The sequence below is a fragment of the Miscanthus floridulus genome, chromosome 8 (genome assembly GCF_019320115.1).
Source record: "Miscanthus floridulus cultivar M001 chromosome 8, ASM1932011v1, whole genome shotgun sequence".
NCBI lineage: Eukaryota > Viridiplantae > Streptophyta > Magnoliopsida > Poales > Poaceae > Miscanthus > Miscanthus floridulus.
In genome coordinates, this window is record NC_089587.1 from 194,438,571 (window position 1) to 194,454,149 (window position 15,579).

A 15,579-nucleotide genomic window follows, 5' to 3' on the forward strand; every position below is an offset into this window, starting at 1 on the left:
ACCTTTCAAAGTAATATCTTCCTCCTTCCGAGTAGTAGTACCGAAGTCACATCTCATATACTCAGTTTTAGTTCTACTGAGTCTAAAACCTTTGGACTCTAAAGTCTCCCGTCATAACTCCAGTTTCTGATTCACTCCTGTCTGGCTTTCATCAACTAGCACTACATCGTCCACGAAAAACATACACCAAGGGATGTCCCCTTGTATGTCCCTTGTGGCATCATCCATCACTAAGGCAAACAGATAAGGGCTCAAAGCTAATCCTTGATGTAGTTCTATCCTAATTGGGAAGTCATTCGTGCCTCCATGATTTGTTCGAACACTAGTCACAACATTATTGTACATGTCCTTAATTAGCCCGACGTACTTCATTGGGACTTTATGTTTGTCCAAAGCCCACCACATAACATTTCTTGCTATTTTATCATAAGCCTTCTCCAAGTCAATAAAAACCATGTGTAGGTCATTTTCCCTATACTGCTCCATAACTTGTCTTATTAAGAAAATAGCCTCCATGGTTGACCTTCCGGGCATGAAACCAAATTGGTTCATAAAGACCCGCGTTATTGCTCTCAAGCGATGCTCGATAACTCTCTCCCATAGCTTCATAGTATGGCTCATCAACTTAATTCTTCGGTAATTAGTACAACTTTGAATATCTCCTTTTATTCTTGTAGATCGGTACCAATATTCTTCTCCTCCACTCGTCAGGCATCTTGTTTGATCGAAAAATATGGTTGAACAGTTTGGTTAGCCATACTATAGCTATGTCCCGGAGGCATCTCCACACCTCGATTGGGATACCATCCGGTCCCATCGTCTTACCTCCTTTTATCCTTTGCAACACCTCTCTGACCTCAGATTCTTGAATTCTCCGCACAAAGCGTCTATTGATGTCATCAAAAGGGTCATCCAACTAAAAGGTTGTGTCCGTATTTTCATCATTGAACAATTTGTCAAAATACTCTTACCATCGATGTCGGATCTCATCCTCCTTCACCAAGAGATGCTCCCTTTCATCCTTAATGCACTTAACTTGGTTGAAGTCCCTTGTCTTTCTCTCACGAACCCTAGCCATCCTATAAATGTCATTCTCTCCTTCCTTCGCACTCAAATGTTGGTAAAGATCCTCGTACGCTCTACCCTTTGCCACACTTACAGCTCGCTTTGTAGTCTTCTTTGCCACGTTGTACTTCTCTATGTTGTCCACACTCCTATCATGGTACAAGTGTCTATAGCATTCTTTCTTCTCCTTAATAGCCCTTTGAACTTCCTCGTTCCACCACCAAGTATCTTTAGCCTCGCCTCCATTTCCTTTGGTTACTCCACACACCTCTGAAGCCACCTTCCGAATGTTGGTTGCCATCTTCTCCCACATGTTGTTTATGTCCTCTTCTTCCTTCCAAGAGCCCTCTTTGGTAACCCTTTCCCTGAATACCTCTGATGTCTCCTCTTTCAATTTCCACCATTTTGTTCTTTCAATCTTAGCTTGTTTATCCCTGCGGGCACGCACCTGAAAATGAAAGTCTGTGAAAGGATCAAGATGCCCAAGAGGGGGGGGGTGAATTGGGCTAATTCTAAATTTTCTTTCAATAATCAAATCCTACGGATAGCCCAATTAACCCCTTGTGCCTAGAAAAGTGTTTATATCAAACCAAAGCACAACAACCTCGCAACCTAAGTTCCAAACTTACTCTAGTAAGCAATTCTATGGATGTAAAAACAAGTATTGAATTGCTCAAAGTAAATACTCAAAGTAAGTGCTCAAAGTAAATAGAGAGAGAAAGGAACGCGGCGATGTTTTGCCGAGGTATCGGAGAGTCGCCACTCCCCACTAGTCCTCGTTGGAGCACCCGCGCAAGGGTGTAGCTCCCCCTTGATCCGCGCAAGGATCAAGTGTTCTCTACGGGTTGATTCTTCGACACTCCGTCGCGGCGAATCACCCAAAGCCGCTCACAACTTGAGTTGGGTCACCCACAAGCTCCGCCGGGTGAGCACCAAACTCCCAATCACCACCAAGCCATCTAGGTGATGGCGATCACCAAGAGTAACAAGCACGAACTCTCACTTGACCACGTGAAGCCTAATGAGAAGATGGATGCACACTTTGCTACTCTTGATTTGCTAATGAGGCTGCTCTCTTGGATTCTCAAATCACAAACACCTCACTAGGATCTTGCTCTTCTTGGCACTCACAAACGTGTTTCTCAGCTGTTGGAATGAGCAAAGGATACTCCACTCACGAGTGGAGCTTCTATTTATAAGCCAGCCTGAAAAACGAACCGTTATGAGCTTCTGCGGGATGACCGGACGCTCCGGTCGTGATGATCGGACGCTCCGGTCAGTTCAACCCGCGAACCAGTAGTAACGAGTCGACCGGACGCCGCCAGGGTCCGGTCATCACTGACCGGACGCGTCCGGTCGCATAAAACCCTTACTGGAACCTTACTGGACTCGACCGGACGCTGAACCCTCAGGGTCCGGTCAGCACTGACCGGACGCGTCCGGTCATTCTTTTCCAAGTCTGGACCCTTACTGGAGTCGACCGGACGCTGGCCCTCAGCGTCCGGTCACATGACCTTCCAGCGTCCGGTCACACCAGACTTAATCACCTCAGTCAAACGAACTGACCGGACCCTGCGGCCAGCGTCCGGTCGCACCGGAGCCAGCGTCCGGTCAGTGTTTGACCCTCCATTCACTTCCAACTTTCGAACATATGTGAATGAAGATTGCTCCAAAGGATCTTAGGCATTCATAGGAGCTACCTAGAGCTAGTTTTAACAAGTGTGCACCACACCTAACTCACTAGACTCAACTAGGTCAAGCTACCCGTTCATACCCCCCTTCATAGTACGGCCAAAGGAAAAACAAAGTCCTAAACTACTCTAAGTGTCTTTCCAACTCCAATCGACACTTAGAACTAGTCATCCTTAACCTTGTCGTCCATCCTTTGAAAACCGAAACGATTTCCATCGTAGGGGCATGACAACCTCGATTGCCCAATCGATCTCCATTACCATGACCTAACTTAATTGCCTCTGCAAAACACACGTTAGTCATAGTAATCTTGTATTGACATTAATCACCGAAATCCAACTAGGGGCCTAGATGCTTTCAATCTCCCCCTTTTTGGTGATTGATGACAATACCACCTCGAGTATGTTATGGAGTGAGGTTTTTGACGGGCTTGGTTCATATAAGCTTTTGTCAATAAGAACAAAAGAGTTAGTCAAGCTTATATGACCTAAGCCAACACAATGTACTCAAAGGATATGAATTAAGCATGAGTACAATTAACAAAGCTCATTTGCTTCGAAGTATAAATGCGGAAGCAAAAACAAATGAGCATTACACAAGTGATATGACATATAGATGATGCAAAATAGAAATCACACATGTCAAATATCACAATCACGTAGATAGCACTATCACATATATATAGTAGTATGCATGAAAGTAAACACACGAATGCATAAGTAATAGTGTATCACACAAATAAAACTCCAAATGTATATAATAAGCTAATACTAGATAACTAGCTCCCCCTAAAGCTCGCTCCCCCTGAGTCTACATACTCAAAACCCTCTCCCCCTTTGGCGTCAAACACCAAAAACTAAGGGTCGGTCGGCGGGGCTGCAGCGGACGAGTCGGGCGCTGAAGTACGTGGAGCAAGATGGAACTGGGCGCCATCATCATCTGACCCTGAGCTCTGAACTGACTGACCCTCTGAAGCAGGAAGTGTCGCTGAAGCGGTCTGGGTCTGAGCTAGGGCTGGTGCTGCCTGTGACGCTGCAAGTATGTCTGTCGTAGGATCTGACGAGGCGACAGACGAGGGGAGCCTCTGAGTGGTCATAATAGCTGGAGCTGCTGTAGACGGACCGGCAGAATGCATGTGAGGCGGAGTAGGCATGCCGGTCAACTCGCTGAATGATGCTCCAAGACTCCTGGAGACTGACGACTCAGGCACGAATAGCGAAGACGTCTGCTCTGGTGAGAAACCCGTGTGATAAGGAGTGAACTGCGGGGCTACACCAGGTGAAGCTAACCACTGGGACACCTGTACTGGAGGTGACGTGAACTGAGCTGGAGGCTGTCCCTGACTCTGAAGCCCGATGGGCTGTACTGCTGGAGTCGTCGAAGTGGTAGGTGGCTGTGCAAGCTGGGGCGAAGTCTGTGGCAGTGGGATCCCAATGGCTGTCACTACATGCTGCATGAATCCCATGAGCTGCTGCTACATAAGTAACTGCTGGTGCTGAAGGAGCTGCTGCTGCTGCTGAAACTCGTCCTGACGAGCCTGAAACTGTGCGAAGTTTGTAGCTGTCTCCTGTGCCTGTCGTGTCTGGTCCTGCTGCATCCGCTCAAGAATAGCAATGAGAGCGGGGTCTGTCTGTGGAGCAGGTGGAGCAGAACTGGAGCTACCGGCCTCTGCATCGTGTCTGCGTGGAGGCATCTGAGGTATAGGCTGGTAGTCATCGTCAGAGCTATCACTGTACTCACTCACTCCCTGCTGTGCCTCTAGCTCCTCCTCCTCAGTGGCTGCAATCCCTCTGATGATCTCGTCCTGCTGAGCTGCAGACTCTGGCACGTCGGGGCGACGACTAGGCTGACTAGGTGCCTGAGGAGTGGCGTGTCTGATCCTCTGTGACAGGTTGTAAGCCGGGAACTCTGTAGTGGCACCTGTATACTCATCCATCATGCCAGGGGGCTTATCAAGCACAACCCTGCGGATGAGGAACGTGATCCAGTGAGCATAGGGAAGCTGCCTGCGACCCTTGAATCCCTCAGCTATAGTATCCTCCATTTCTGAAAGAAGGAGGTCCCAGATGTCAAACACTATCATCTGCATGATGGCATTGAGAAGCCAGAGCTGTAAGCGAGTCAGGCCCTCCCTGTATCCCAACCTGGGAAGCAGTGTCCTCCTGATGATGGCCTCTAGTATCCTCGCTGTAGGAGTCAAGTCACTGGGGTTTCTGCTCGACCCCTCCCCAAATGGCTCCTTGAAGCAATGCCGCACTAAATCTGTAGGGGGTACCTGTCCTCCATGAGGACGCCTAGGAGGCCCCTGATGTCCATAGCAAACCTCATGCATCTTTACAGGCTGCTCCTGTAGTCTCAGTATCTCCCTGACTCTGCCACTAGTCACTCTGTAGTCTTTGCCTTTGAAAGCAAAGTGAATGAATCTGTGATGAGGATCAATGTAGAGCGAGGCATAAAACTGACGGACCCAAGAAGGTACATATATGCCCATCCGTCCAATCAAATCTGTCAGTCCTGGCAAATATGACAAGTATTGCCGAATGCCCTCTCCGGCTGCTACCACAATGGACTCTATCTGATAGACCCTCTGTGATCTGAACACTGCCCCACTGTTAAGATATGCATTGTAGAAATCCTCATGCAGTGGCGTGTAGAACCCCTCAGCTGCTCTCTCATCCCTCCTGGGAGGAAACCAAACCTCAAACTCAACAAACCGCAGCTGCTGAACCTGCCTAGCTATAGCGGCCCTCAAGTCGAGGTGAACCACTGGAGGCGGACCCTGTGGTCTAGGCGGAGGGCGTGAACCCCTGCGCTGTGTAACTGGCCTCGGTGGAACTGCAGCACCGGTACGACTCGAGCGGCGTAACTGAGGTGCCGGCTCGGTCTCCTGACTCTCCTGAGTCTCCTGGGCAGGCTGAGGCTCTGCTGGTGGGAGCTACTGCTGTGCTGACGGACCCTCCTCAATGGTGACCCGTCGTCCTGCAAACGTGGCAGTCCCAGCTGGACTACCGTGACGACGCTCAACCTCCTCAATCGCAGCTCTGACTGCTGGTGAAACCGGCTGATCTGCAATGACAACTCCGCTGTGGGTACCACCTCTCTCGGCACGCTCTGCGGCCTCTGCAACAGCTGCTGCTCTCGCTGTCTCTACGTCGGGGTACTTCCGCTTCTTGGATGTTACCTGCTTGGTTGACTTGCCTTTAGATCCGGCTGGCTGGCGAGGCGGGGGCCTCCGATCATCATCACCTGGGCCACCACCAACATTCTTGGTGCGAGCCATCTGAACTGACAAGATGGTGAACTGACGCTGATGAAGATCAACTGTCAACCTGCCGCTTTTGAGGCTTGGCCTCAATCCTTACTCGCGAGCTTGGCTCCGAGTTAACTGTCAACTGCCAGACGAAACACAACGGAACCGACTCGCTGCGCGATAGAATAGATGGATATACAAATAAATACCATATATCTAATAGATGCGAAATCCTAATAGAGAAAGCAATGTAGATGCAAAATTGAATCGAGTGGCTTTCTACCTGACGATCAGCGAACCGAGAAGAGATAAGATGTCACGCGGGGGATCCTCGGAACCGGGCTAGGGTTAGGTCAAATGCCCTGAAAGCAATGGGAATCAGTGCGTTTAGAATTTGATCTAGGTCACAATTGGAGATCAAGATTGAAACACAAAACTTGCCATACCAATCGATGGGAGAAAAAGGGCAAGAGCACTTGGCGAAGACCGGCAGCCTTGCAACGGAGGGGCGGCGAAGTGCTGAACAGACGTGGTGGCTCGGCTGCTGGCTTGGGCACGGCGGCGCGGCTAGGCGATGGCGGCTGAGCGTGGAGGCGCGGGGCTCGGTGGCGCGCGAGGCCGGGGCGCGGGGCGCGGCTGCGGGCTCTGCTGCGGCGGCGCGGCTGGGCAGGGGCACGCAGGCGCGGGCGCGTGGTGAGACGCGAGGAGGCGGCGGCGCAATGATGCGGCAGCTCGGGCTAGGGCACGGCGGCGGCTTGGGCTAGGTCACAGCGGCGGAAAAATCTGGATAAATAATCCCCCAAACGCGACAGAAAAGGAAACCGAAAAGAGTCCTCAAGACGCGCGAGATCCGCTGACCGGACGCTCCGGTGGTAGCGACCGGACGCTACCACCCAGCGTCCGGTCGATTCCAGAGAGGTCCAAATCCTCTGGAATCGCGACCGGACGCGTCCGGTGGTCCATGACCGGATGCAGGCAGGGTCCGGTCAGAACAACTTGATCACCCTTCGATCGATCGGACGCTGAACCTTTCCTGACCGGACGCACAGACGCAGCGTCCAGTCACACCTTCAACAGCAGTTCACCTCCTGTGAACTGACCGGACGCTGGACAGCAGCGTCCGGTGCAGCGTCCGGTGCCCTTTTTCCAGCAAACCTTCAACCTTCCTTTGCGCTGCCTGTTCCCAATCAAGTCCCAACTTGAATAAGATCCAAATAAACACCAATTGGGACTGATGTGAGTGACCTCTCTCAAACCCTCATATTTTTCAAAATATTTTGCCTTAGGCTATAATTCTTTTTAAGAAAATAGGCAACAAGAGGGCAAATGGAACAAAACGACAAAACAACATTCATGCATATGTAATACTTGTAAGTAAATCTAGTTGCTTGTCAAGTTTGATCCAAGGTTAAGCTTCTTCACACGCTTTTTGGCGGTTATCTTAACCATGTTAGACAAGCCCTATATGCATTGCCAAAAGTTAAACATATTGTATATTACAATGAATGCAAGGGACAACACAAGCTCAATTTTTAGTGAAGTTACTAAAATCAAGTACATTGAGCTCGTTCCGCAATCTACAAAATGTAGCCTCATCAAGCGGTTTAGTGAAGATATCCGCTAATTGATCTTCGGATCTTACACCTTCTAGTGATATGTCATTTTTAGCTACATGATCTCTTAGAAAGTGATGGCGGATATCTATATGCTTGGTGCAAGAGTGTTGAACCAGATTATTTGCAAGTTTTACCGCACTTTCATTGTCGCACAAAAGAGGTACTTTCTCTAGAACTACTCCATAGTCTAGTAAAGTTTGTTTCATGTATAATATTTGTGCACAACAAGCACCCGCGGCAATGTATTCCGCTTCGGCGGTGGACAAAGCCACACTATTTTGCTTCTTGGAGGACCAAGACACAAGTGATCTACCAAGCAAATGGCACCCTCCGGATGTGCTCTTTCTATCAACTTTACATCCGGCGTAGTCCGAATCGGAATAGCCAATTAATTCAAATAAAGCTCCTTTGGGATACCAAAGGCCAATGCTTGGTGTGTGCTTAAGATACCTAAGGATTCTTTTTACGGCAATTAAATGTGTTTCCTTAGGACTAGCTTGAAATCTAGCACACATACACACACTAAACATGATGTCGGGCCTAGATGCGGTTAAGTATAACAAGCTACCAATCATAGAACGGTAGAGAGTTTGATCAACCGAGTTACCTCCCTCATCTAGGTCGAGATGTCCATTGGTAGGCATTGGGGTCTTGATTGACTTACATTCATCCATCTTGAATCTCTTGAGAAGATCTTTAGTGTATTTCTCTTGAGAGATGAAGATGCCTTCTTTCATTTGCTTGACTTGAAAACCAAGAAAGAATGTAAGCTCACCAATCATTGACATCTCGAACTCCTTAGACATCAATTCACCAAATTCTTTGCATGAGTCTTCATTTGATGATCCAAAGATGATATCATCAACATACACTTGACAAATGAAGATATGCCCATCAAGCTTCTTGGTGAATAGTGTGGTGTCCACCTTCCTAATGGTGAAGCCCTTCTTAATAAGGAAGTCCCGAAGGCGCTCATACCAAGCTCTTGGGGCTTGCTTAAGCCCATATAGTGCCTTGGACAACCTATAAACATGATTAGGATATCTAGGGTCTTCAAACCCAGGAGGTTGATCAACATAGACTAGTTCATTAATAAAGCCATTTAAGAATGCACTTTTCACATCCATTTGATATAGTTTCATTTCATGATGTGATGCATATGCAAGAAGGATACGGATGGCTTCTAATCTTGCAACCGGTGCAAAAGTCTCTCCAAAATCCAAACCTTCAACTTGAGAGAACCCTTTTGCTACTAGTCTTGCCTTGTTCCTCACAACAACACCTTGATCATCTTGCTTGTTGCGGAACACCCACTTGGTTCCAATGACTCTTGCATCTTTTGGTCGCTCTTCAAGATTCCAAACTTCATTGCGAGTGAAGTTGTTCAACTCTTCATGCATGGCATTGATCCAATCCGGATCTTTAAGAGCATCTTCTACCTTGGTAGGCTCATAGCAAGAGACAAAAGAGTGATGAGCAATAAATGAAGTAAGTTTTTGAGATCTAGTCATCACCCCCTTCGTTGGACTCCCTATGATGAGATCTTGTGGATGATCTTGTAGGAGAGGTGTATTTCTTCTATTGACCACTTGACGAGGAGGTTGTGGAGCATCAACATCTTGTGCTTGTACCACCATTTGCTCATGGGAGATATGAGTATCTTCATTTTCTACTTTCCCAACTTTATCACCATCTTGTGGTACATTTGATGAAGAAGGTTGGTTAATGACTTGTACGTCATCTTCATCATCTTTAGGCTTGATGTCTCCCACCGGAATATTCTTCATAGCCTCCCTCAATGGTTCATCACCTACATCATCAAGATTCTCATGTGCTCCTTGGGAGCCGTTAGATTCATCAAATTCCACATCATATGTTTCTTCAACCAAGCCGGTGGCATGATTAAATACTCTATATGCTTTGGACTTCAATGAGTAACCAACAAGAAAACCTATATCACAATGCCTTTGAAACTTCCCTAGGTGTTGCCGCTTCTTGTAGATGTAGCACTTGCAACCAAACACCCTAAAGAAGGAGACGTACGGCTTCTTCCCATTGAGCAACTCATATGGTGTCTTGACAAGGAACTTTTGAAGAAATAGGCGGTTGGATGCATAACATGCGGTGTTGATTGCTTCCGCCCATAGAGCTTCGGGGGTGTTGTACTCATCTAGCATTGTCCTTGCAAGAGTGATCAAAGTCCGGTTCTTCCTCTCAACTACAACATTTTGTTGAGGAGTATAGGTTGCGGAGACTTTATGTTTGATTCCAACTTCATCACAATAAGCTTCTATGTTTGTGTTGTCAAATTCTTTGCCATTGTCACTTCTTATCTTCTTGAGCTTCACTTCAAATTCATTTTGAGCTCTCTTGGCAAATTTCTTGAAACAAGATGCAACTTCGGATTTGTCATGAAGAAAGAACACCCATGTATATCTTGAATAGTCATCCACAATCACAAGACAATAGAGATTTCCTCCCAAACTCTTGTATGTTGTTGGTCCAAATAAATCCATGTGTAGGAGTTCTAGCACTCTTGTGGTTGACATGAAAGCTTTGGTTGGATGAGTGTTTGCAACTTGTTTGCCGGCTTGACATGCACTACAAAGCTTGTCCTTCTCAAACTTCACATCCTTCAACCCTCTCACCAAATCATTTTTCATAAGCTTCTTGAGTGAGCTCATCCCAACATGAGCAAGTCTTCTATGCCATAGCCACCCAAGTGTTGTTTTGGTGAATAGGCAAGTCTTCAAGTTTGCATCTTCGGAGGTGAAGTCAACTAGATATAAGTTATTGTATCTAAATCCATTGAATATCACTTGATTGTCATCTACCTTGGATACAACAACCTCCTTCTCGGTGAATAAGCATTGAAAGCCAAGATCACACAATTGCCCAACGGATAGCAAGTTGAAGCTCAATGAAGCAACATAGAGCACATTGGAGATGGAATGATCATTTGATATTGCCACTTTGCCCAATCCTTTGACCTTGCCCTTTGAATTATCTCCAAATGTTATTTTCTCTTGTCCATCTACCTCTTCATCTAGTGAGGTGAACATACGAGGATCACCGGTCATATGTTGAGTGCAACCACTATCAATAACCCAATGACTTCCACCGGTCTTGTAGTTCACCTACACACAAGCGATTCAAGCTTTAGGGATCCAAGCTTGTTGAGAGCCCTTCACCTTCTCAACAAGTGACTTAGCCACCCAAATTTTCTTAGGCCTACTCTTATTTGGGGGACCTAAGAACATGACTTTCATCTTTCCACTCGAATCTTTTCTAAGCATGTAGTGAGCATTGAAAGCAAAAGGTCTAGCATGCTTGGGCAAGGGTTGTGGTGGAGTTTGACACTCATGAGCAAAGTGGCCTTCTTGTCCACATTCAAAACATCTCTTTGGCTTTGGCTTTGGCTTTGATTGTTGGTGTTGAGCTTGAGCCTTCTTCTTCTCTACACTTGCCATATATCCAATGCCACTTCTATCCATCTTCATGACGGTATTCATGAGTAGCTCACTTTGGAGATGCTTGCCTCTAGCAAACTTGCTCAATCCCACCTTGAGATGCTCTTTCTCCATCTTGAGCTTCTTGTTCTCTTCCTTGAGAAGATCATTGTTCTTCTCCTCCTTGAGTTTCTTGACTTCTTCTTTTAACTTCTCATTCTCAAGGATCACCTCTTTGCCATGATCAAGAGTTTCTAGCACAATGGTGTTGTGACTTTTCATTTCTTCAAGATCTTTCATGAGCTTCTCATTGTTACTCTTGAGCTTGACATACTCATCATGGTCATGGCACTCAACCACTTGCTTGCCCTTGCTACTAGATCCATGCTCAATGCTTTCATCAATTAAATCATCACATGAGGTAGCTATATCAATCTTAACAACATGGTTAGTAGCATCATGTGGCTCATTTGGTAAGAATTCTTGTGCAATAATAAGGGTATCATAATTGATCTTTAGAGTTGCATATTCATCTTTTAGCTTATTGTGACTAGTGATAAGCTCATTGTGCACCCTCTCAAGTTTATCATTTTTATCTTTAAGCTCTTTTTTAGAAGATTTGAGCTCCTTGAGTTTGGATGATATAGAATCATTTGTTTCTTTGAGCTCATCATTAGCCTTTTCTAATGTGTCACATTTAGCTAAGAGTGAATCATTTTTAGCATCAAGTTTTTCATTTGTAGCTCTACTCTTTCTAATGATCTTAGTGTATTTTCTTAGTATTTTAACAAGATCATCATAAGTAGGTGAGTCATCATCATCGCTATCACTATCATCATCACTAGCATGTTCATCATCACTACTATCATCACTCTTAGTTACCTTGCGTTCACCTTTGGCCATAAGGCATAGGTGTGTAGAGGATGATGGCGATGGTGGTGGTGAAGATGCAAGATCAATAGCAATGGCGGCCACCTTTTCATTGTCACTATCATCATCGGATGATCCACTTGATGAATCAATGTCCGTGAGCCAATCACCGACAATATAGGCCTTGCCACTCTTCTTCTTCTTGTAGAACTCCCTCTTTTTGCCATCTCTCTTCTTGTATGGCTTGTTCTTCTTCTTTTCATCTTCATCACTTGAATCATCTTTCTTGCCCTTGTTCTTGAACTTGTCTTTCTTGGGCTTTGTGCATTGATGAGCTAGATGACCAATTTCGCCACAATTGTAGCAATCCATCTCGGAGATTGGCTTTCTTCTTGAGCTAGTGAAGAATTTCTTCTTCTTGCCATCAAACTTGATGCCACTCTTGTTTAGCCTTTTTAGCATCTTGGTGGTCTTCTTCACCATGAGGGCAAGGCTTTCTTCATCATCTTCATCACTTGAGCTCTCATACTCAAGTCTTGCTTTGCCCTTGTCTTGGCTAGCTTTGAATGCTAAGTCCTTCTCTTTCTTCTTTGTAGAGGATGAGCCATCTTGTGGTGTGATGTGCATGTACATCTCATGAGCATTGATCTTTCCCAAGATTTGTGTCGGTGTAGCGGCGGAAAGATCACCTTGATGTAGCACGGTCACAATGTGCCCATATTTGTCAATGGGGAGGACACTCAAAATTTTTCTCACAACATCGGATGGTGACATTTGAGTGAGTCCAAGCCCATTGACTTCCTCTACAAGAACATTCAATCGAGAATACATCTCATTAGCACTTTCTTTGGGAAGCATCTCAAAAGAATTTAGCTTTTTAATCACAAGATGATAGCGTTCCTCACGCTCACTCTTGGTTCCCTCATGGAGCGCACAAACGTCCGACCATAGAGCATGGGCGTCTTTGTGGTTCCTTACACGATTGAACACCTCTTTGCAAAGGCCTCTAAAAATGGTGTTGCGAGCCTTTGCATTCCATTTCTCATAATTCACTTCATCGCCTTGAAGTTGTGCGGCATTCCTCGGTGCGGGGAACCCTTGAGAGGCGGCTCTAAGAATTCCAACATCTAGAGCTTCTAAGTATGCCTCCATGCGGATTTTCCAATATGGAAAATCATCTCCCTCAAAGATAGGAGGAGGTCCATCCCCGTGAGACGTCTTGCTCTAAGCGATTAAGCTTAAAAACGTGAGCACGAGGCTCTGATACCAATTGAAAGGATCAAGATGTCCAAGAGGGGGGGGTGAATTGGGCTAATTCTAAATTTTCTTTCAATAATCAAATCCTACGGATAGCCCAATTAACCCCTTGTGCCTAGAAAAGTGTTTATATCAAACCAAAGCACAACAACCTCGCAACCTAAGTTCCAAACTTACTCTAGCAAGCAATTCTATGGATGTAAAAACAAGTATTGAATTGCTCAAAGTAAATACTCAAAGTAAGTGCTCAAAGTAAATAGAGAGAGAAAGGAACGCGGCGATGTTTTGCCGAGGTATCGGAGAGTCGCCACTCCCCACTAGTCCTCGTTGGAGCACCCGCGCAAGGGTGTAGCTCCCCCTTGATCCGCGCAAGGATCAAGTGCTCTCTACGGGTTGATTCTTCGACATTCCGTCGCGGCGAATCACCCAAAGCCGCTCACAACTTGAGTTGGGTCACCCACAAGCTCCGCCGGGTGAGCACCAAACTCCCAATCACCACCAAGCCGTCTAGGTGATGGCGATCACCAGGAGTAACAAGCACGAACTCTCACTTGACCACGCGAAGCCTAATGAGAAGATGGATGCACACTTTGCTACTCTTGATTTGCTAATGAGGCTGCTCTCTTGGATTCTCAAATCACAAACACCTCACTAGGATCTTGCTCTTCTTGGCACTCACAAACGTGTTTCTCAGCTGTTGGAATGAGCAAAGGATACTCCACTCACGAGTGGAGCTTCTATTTATAAGCCAGCCTGAAAAACGAACCGTTATGAGCTTCTGCGGGATGACCGGACGCTCCGGTCGTGATGACCGGACGCTCCGGTCAGTTCAACCCGCGAACCAGTAGTAACGAGTCGACCGGACGCCGCCAGGGTCCGGTCATCACTGACCGGACGCGTCCGGTCGCATAAAACCCTTACTGGAACCTTACTGGACTCGACCGGACGCTGAACCCTCAGGGTCCGGTCAGCACTGACCGGACGCGTCCGGTCATTCTTTTCCAAGTCTGGACCCTTACTGGAGTCGACCGGACGCTGGCCCTCAGCGTCCGGTCACATGACCTTCCAGCGTCCGGTCACACCAGACTTAATCACCTCAGTCAAACGAACTGACCGGACCCTGCGGCCAGCGTCCGGTCGCACCGGAGCCAGCGTCCGGTCAGTGTTTGACCCTCCATTCACTTCCAACTTTCGAACATATGTGAATGAAGATTGCTCCAAAGGATCTTAGGCATTCATAGGAGCTACCTAGAGCTAGTTTTAACAAGTGTGCACCACACCTAACTCACTAGACTCAACTAGGTCAAGCTACCCGTTCATACCCCCCTTCATAGTACGGCCAAAGGAAAAACAAAGTCCTAAACTACTCTAAGTGTCTTTCCAACTCCAATCGACACTTAGAACTAGTCATCCTTAACCTTGTCGTCCATCCTTTGAAAACCGAAACGATTTCCATCGTAGGGGCATGACAACCTCGATTGCCCAATCGATCTCCATTACCATGACCTAACTTAATTGCCTCTGCAAAACACACGTTAGTCATAGTAATCTTGTATTGACATTAATCACCGAAATCCAACTAGGGGCCTAGATGCTTTCAGTCTGCCACCAAAAGCTTATGTTGAGAAACAACACACTCCCCTGGTATCACCTTACAACCCAAGCATGCTCGTTTGTCCTTTCTTCTTGCGAGGACAAAGTCAATCTGGCTAGAGTGTTGTCCGCTACTGAAGGTCACTAGATGAGATTCTTTCTTTCTAAAGAAAGTGTTGGCTATCATCAGGTCAAAAGCTACTGCGAAGTCTAGAACTTCCTCCCCTCCTGATTCCTACTACCATACCCAAAACCTCCATGATCTGCCTCAAAACCTGCGCTTGTAGTATCTACATGCCCATTAAGATCTCCTCCTATAAAAAGCTTCTCACTACTAGATACGGCTCTAATCAGGTCATCTAAGTCTTCCTAGAACTGTTTCTTAACACTCTCGTCGAGGCCTACTTGGGGGGCATACGTACTAATTACGTTCAAGACCATATCACCAACGACAAGTTTGACTAAGATAATCCTATCTACTTGCCTTCTCACTCCCACCACACCATTCTTGAGGCTCTTATCAATCAAAATCTCTACTCCATTTCTATTCGTGACTGTCCGTGTGTACCAAAGCTTGAAACATGTATTGTCCACCTCCTTCGCCTTCTGACCCTTCCATTTAGCCTCTTGAACGCATAATATATTTACACGACTCCTAGTCGCGGTATCAACTAATTATCTTAATTTACCTGTAAGCAACCCTACATTCCAACTAACTAAACGGATCCTAGTTGGTTCAACTAGCTTTCTTACCCTTCGCACCCGTCGACTCAGATGTGAAGACCCT